The following is a 6,182-nucleotide window of genomic DNA, read 5'->3' on the forward strand; positions in this document are numbered from 1 at the left end:
CTTTTCTTTTTACTTAATCCCTTTACCTTTTTCTCCAATCAGGAGCTTGTATCCCTTCGGGTTGAAAAAAAAAGCAGTGCATCCAGTTGTCTCCATACCTCAACTTTTCAGCGCTTGTGCATGTCTCAATGCTCTTTTCTCTTTCCTTCTAGTTGTAAAACTTCCACTCAGCCAGCTTTCCCGTGGTTCTGTGTGATAGACATTTTGTCTTTTAGTTGTAGTTTTGAAATTGTTGTGTGAGGCAGCAGTTTAGGTGTTTACTTATGCCACCATCTTGGTTTTTCTGCCAAGGTTTGTCAATCTTGTTTATCTCTTCAAAGAACCAGCTCTTAGTTTCATTAATATTTTGTATTGATTTTAGACTCTATTTGGTTTATTTCAACTCTGATCTTTATTCATTTCCTTTCTTCTATTCACTCTGGGTTTTATTGATTGTTTTTTCTAGTTCCTTTAAGTGTAAAGTAGAAACTCAGAGACATAAACAACAGTATGGTTATTATCAGAGGGAAAGGGGATGAGAGGAATTAGAAGGGGGTAAAGGGCAGAAAATGGAGATGGAAGAAGACTTTACTTGGGGTAGTGAACACACAATACAATATACAAATGATTTATTATAAAATTGTATATCTGAAACCTATATAATTATATTAACCAATGTCACCCCAATAAATTAAATAAAAATGAAATAAATAAATAAATGTAACTCTTCTGAGATAAGCAATGCCCCAAATCCCTTATATGTTAAAAAAATAAATAAAATAAATAAAAACTAGAGAAGTATGGAAAGCACTTAATTAATACAGATATAGTCGTTTTTAGATGTTATGATGTTTGTGATTTTATTAGCTTTTAAAATTCTATTATATTCTCTAAATAAATATCCATGTTTATAACTTTAAAAAAATATTACTGATCTTTAGGATACCAGTGGTGGGGATAAAATCATCTTTGAACATTATCAATTACTAGCAGCCGAGTGCCAAAATTCGTGCACGGGGGGAGGGTATTCCTCAGCCTAGCCTGTACACTCTCCAATCTGGGACCTCTCTCATAATCCAGGATTATAGCTCCCAACCACCTGCTTGCCTATCTGCCTGATTGCCCTTAACCACTTCTGCCTGCCAGCCTGTTCACCCCCTAACCACTCCTCTGCAACCCTGATTAATGCCTAACTGCTCCCCTGCCAGAAAAATGCCCCTAGCTGCCCTTCCCTGCTGATCTGGTCACCCCCATTTCTCTCCTCTGCTGTCCCAGTCACCCCTAACTGTCTTTCCCTGCAGGCCTGGTCACTCCTAACTTCCCTTCCCTGCTGGCCTGGTCACCTCCAATTTCCCTCACCTGCTGGCCTGGTCACCCCTAAATGCCCTCCCCTGCAGGCCTGATAGCCCCCAACTGTTCTCCCCTGCTGACCATTTTGTAGCAGCCATCTTGTGTCCACATGGGGGCAACCATCTTTGACCACATGGAGAGGCCATCTTGTGTGTTGGAGCGATGGTCAATTTGCACATTACTCTTTTATTAGATAAGATTTCCACACTGACCCCTTCCATGCACATGTCACATGGTCACACAAGAATATTAAATGAATTGGCTCCTAGTCTTTATCCCCAGCTCTTTGACTCATTTATACATTCCAGTTTCCACATCATTCTCAGAAAAAATAATCCAATAACTTTAGAAGTTAAAAGCATGCTGATTAATCCAATCTCAACATCTGACAGTTGAAGAAACTGGGCTTCCTAAATGAAAAGTGGCTTTCTTTTCTTTAAAAGTTATTTATTTATTTATTTATTTATTTATTTATTTATTTATTTAAGAACTAGAGGCCCAGGGCACAAAATTGCATGAGACTCAGATCTGCCATGCTGTGAGACCCATTAATGCACCTCCTGGTTGCCAGTTGCTTGGTTGTTACAGTGTTACGGCTACTGGCCTTTTATAATATATTGATAGATAGTTGCTATGCAATCCTATATGGGCTATGTTAGTTTTGGATGTACAATATAGTGATTTGACATTTTAACACCTTACAATGGGATCATCCTGCTAATTCTAGTGACCATCTTTTATGAGGCAAACTTATCACAACATTATTGACTATATTCCCCTTCATCTTTTTTCACCTCTTCTCCATTGTCTCTCACCTGGCGACCATCCCTTTGGTCTCTGTTTCTATGAGTTAAAGAAGGACTATTTTTATCCCCTTCTGAGGAAAATGGGGCTCAGTGAGAACAACTAACTTCTTCAAATCACACAGCTAATCAATAGAGAACATAGTATGTAAATCCTGGTCTGCCTGATTTAAAGCCCATGTTTTTCCTATTAAATGAACTGGGAGGAAGTGTCTAATAACCAAAAAATTAAAAAGTGGCTTGTTAACATCACATGAGTCACACACAGAATCATGATCATGGCTAAGTCCCTGACTCTTGCCACCAAAGCATTCGCACCCACATAGATGCCTCCCTAGGGCAGAAAGATGATGGATATTGCAGCATATCTTGTTAAGCTGACTTCTTATGGTTTTGGGATGTGTCAAGTTCCAAATAAAGAATTTCAGTTTTCACCAGAACAAATCTCTCTGAAATGGGGATTTTTGCAAATTATTGGGTCACTGATTTGCAAGCACAGCACAGTTAGTTACTGTTGTGAAACTCTATTCCCCATGATTCTAGCACCAATTAAAAAAAAAAAAAATCTTACTCCAGAATGAAATACCCTGTTCTCTATCTACATACTCATCTTCTCAGAAATGATTGTAGAACAAAGTTCACAGCTGATCATGAACCATGTTCTAACACTGTTTGCCACAGAGTCAAATTGAGGATATAAAATGGGTTTGCCTTGAGCTCCATCTAAGATTTAGTTACTTGAATACCAAGAAGGCCTTATTATAATGAATTTTCTCCTAGAGATGCCTAAGGGCAGACCCTATAGGAAGCTAGGATAATAAGTAGAAGGAATCCTGGACCAGGGGATCTGATATTAAACTCTGTTCCCAACTCTGGCTCAACTTACTGTGAAAACAAAATCAAGTCAACGGTCTTTAAAGATCTTGGTTTTCTCAGCTACAAAATGGGAATAAGGTGCTGCCAAGGCTATTTCCAAAGTCAGTAAGAATTAGATCAATTGAGATGATGGATGTGAAAGTGATATGAGTGATAATAAAATGTGTCTGAATAAGGGATAACATTAATAGACAGAGGTTCTTCCATTGGGGTTTTTCTTATGGATGCAGAAGATGAAAAAAAAAAAAAAAAAAGGATTTTGTTTCCAGGGTCCTGTAATGTTTGCTCCATCCCCATGGCCACTGGCAGACACACTATGGCTGATCACTTTCCAGGAAACCAAGGGAAAGATGGGGCTGGCCTTGCTAAGCAATTGCTTCAAGAAGCTTGAGAATGGATAAAGGGAGCCATTCTCTTACCCCATATTCTCCTACCCTTTCTTCTTTCTTTTCAGATAGAGAGAAGTGTTTTCTAAGTCCAGACTTTGGGAAAACTCTGGATGAATTAGGAAGTCATTTCTCTTCTCTGAGCTTCTGTTTCCTAATATGTAAAATGAAGAGGTTGAATATAGTGATATTTAAGTTTAGGGATAACAATTTAATTTATTGCCAAAAAGAAATACTTTTGAACGTGATAAAATGTATCATTAGTAATTGTACCAGGATGATCATGGAAAATAGGACTGTCCCAGGCAAAATTAAAGTATGGGCATTTTATTTAGCCCTGTTTCAACTTGCACTATTAGTAAGAAAACAAAATGTCCTTGTGAAAAAGAAATTACAGCTCCTTCAGGGTCATCTTGGCCACATTGAAGTTTGGTTCTACAGGTTGTTTCTACATTATTCTCATTCACCAAGAGAAAAAGTAGGTTTGCAGTTGTTTGTATGAGAAATGACATGCAGTTTATGATTATTACAAAAACTCTATTAACTCAAAAGAATGCCACAATGCAGATGTAAACCTACTTTTGCCCTTCCCTTATATATAAAAGAGCCTGCATATCATAAAGCATTTCTACATCCTTTATCTCCATGTAACAGCCCTATAAGACAAGTATGCAAAGGTGAAAATCCCATTTTAGAGACTTTTTGAAAGGCCTAGAAAAAGTCAAAGATTTGTCCAAAGTTATGAAGCAAAGGGAAACAAAGCCATCTCCTAGACTCTAAGCCCTTTGCTTATTTCATTGGGCCAGATTAATAAAGACTTTGCAAATACTGGCTTTAGGCAAGCCACCTCTCATCCAAAAAATTTTTTTCTATCCATAACAATGACATTCAAAGCATAGAAATTTATTTGGACACAACCTCCCCCCCAAAAAAAAACAAAACAAAACAACAACAAAAAACAAAAAAAAACTTGACCAGCAACTTAAAAATAAGATGAGGAAACCAACATCCAGAGAGAATGAGTTTTCCAAAATTACCCATTAAGACCCACATCCAAGTAGAATTTAGATCCCCAAATTCCTCCTTCAGCAATCTTTCAATATTCACTAAACACAAACATATATAACATACAGTATATCCCTTCACCACCTTTCAAAGGCTCATGGATTAGTTCTTTATTTTCTAACATTGAGAGGCCTCAAGCTATTACTTCCTTTCTTTAGCTTAGGGAAGTAAAAGTGAAAAATATTTAAGTCTAAGACATTGCTATGGCCACTTCTTATTTCTCTTCTTTGAACTTCCAGTGTAGATTAAATTAAATTCAGTTTTTTCATCAGCAAAGCTTCCATAATTCATAATGTCTTCCAGAGCCCTGAAGACACAGCCAAAAGGAGCTTGCCACACAGGATGAGCACTTGGAAATCTATAATGAACTTACCTTAGAGTTAAGTTCAATTTCAGCTACTCCTTTGCAGCACTACCTTGACCAACTTATTTCCTCAATCTGGGACTCTGTTTTTTATCTATTTAAATAAAAGAGTTGGATTAGATCATGTCTAAACATTCTTACAGTTCTAACAAGTTGTGAGTATACAAATTGTAGGTGTAGATGTTTTTAAGTGGAGGGTTGATCAAATTATTTTCTGTTCATTAGTCTCATGGAGTCACTGCCAAGGAGAGGTTTTGCCATCACATCTTGCTGGTGGATATTTCCTATCCCTTTGCCTTCTTCCTGTTTCTCTATTGCTGATTAGCACAAGTGACTACTTCTGCCAGCCAAAAGAAGCAAAGGGCTGGTCACTCTCTCCAGTACACACTAGGGGTGTTGAGTTAGATTAGACGCATTAGCCAAGTTGCCTAATTGGCTGAATCCTCACAATTGAATGCAGTTCTGGAAAACATTTCTCAAAACCTAATCATTTATTTCCTAATTTATTGCCTGTGCTGAGATTATTGCATATATTTTTCTAAGGAACTGTAATTACAAGACAAAATAACAATTCCATAATATGCACTGATGTCACTGTTTGAGTCCAAATGGCCCTGAAGATGGAGGAAAAGAAATATGTAGCAATGATTCATTCCTTATACAGAGGACCAATAGCACAATTTGTGATTCTGAGCTGAAGGTTCAGACACAGGATACCCATGTATCTGGGTTCTAGTCCCAACTCATCACTAATTCACTACTGAGGACAAGGTCAAGTGATTTCTCCTTGAGCACCAGTTTCTTCAGCATACTGGGCAAAATGTCTTCCATGGCTCCTTGCATAGCAAGCTCCTATTTGTGTTTTCACTGTTACATTATTGGAGGATAAAAAAATGCAGTCTTGGTGCTTGTCTAGAGGAATCCATAACCAAGCCAGAGAAATAAATACACCTGTGATGGATTTGCTTCACCATGCTAGAGTACAACATATGTCACTTAAACAATGTTTTCTTGATAAAAAATAAATGTGATGTGGCTTCTCTCTCTCCCCTCCCCAGATGAATGATCATGAACAAGAACTTCATATTGAGTTGCACACTGCTGGCCCTTGGGCCCAGTGAAATTTTGTGAAAATGTTTTGTTTGGCTCATGGTGCTTTCTTAAAAACTTTAACTCAATTTTCAACTGCTGGGAAGTTTCTCATTAAAACTCAGATTCCTGGCTTCTCTTGAAAAAGCATAAGATCTAACAAAACTGGACTGGAATTATAAATGACAACTGACATCTTAGAGCTTAACTATTTTAGAGCGAATAGATGTCTCCATAATTAAAAGTGAACACTGGAGTTCATATTGAGCA

This window comes from Pipistrellus kuhlii, unplaced genomic scaffold (assembly GCF_014108245.1).
Source record: "Pipistrellus kuhlii isolate mPipKuh1 unplaced genomic scaffold, mPipKuh1.p scaffold_m20_p_2, whole genome shotgun sequence".
NCBI classification, from domain to species: Eukaryota; Metazoa; Chordata; class Mammalia; order Chiroptera; family Vespertilionidae; genus Pipistrellus; species Pipistrellus kuhlii.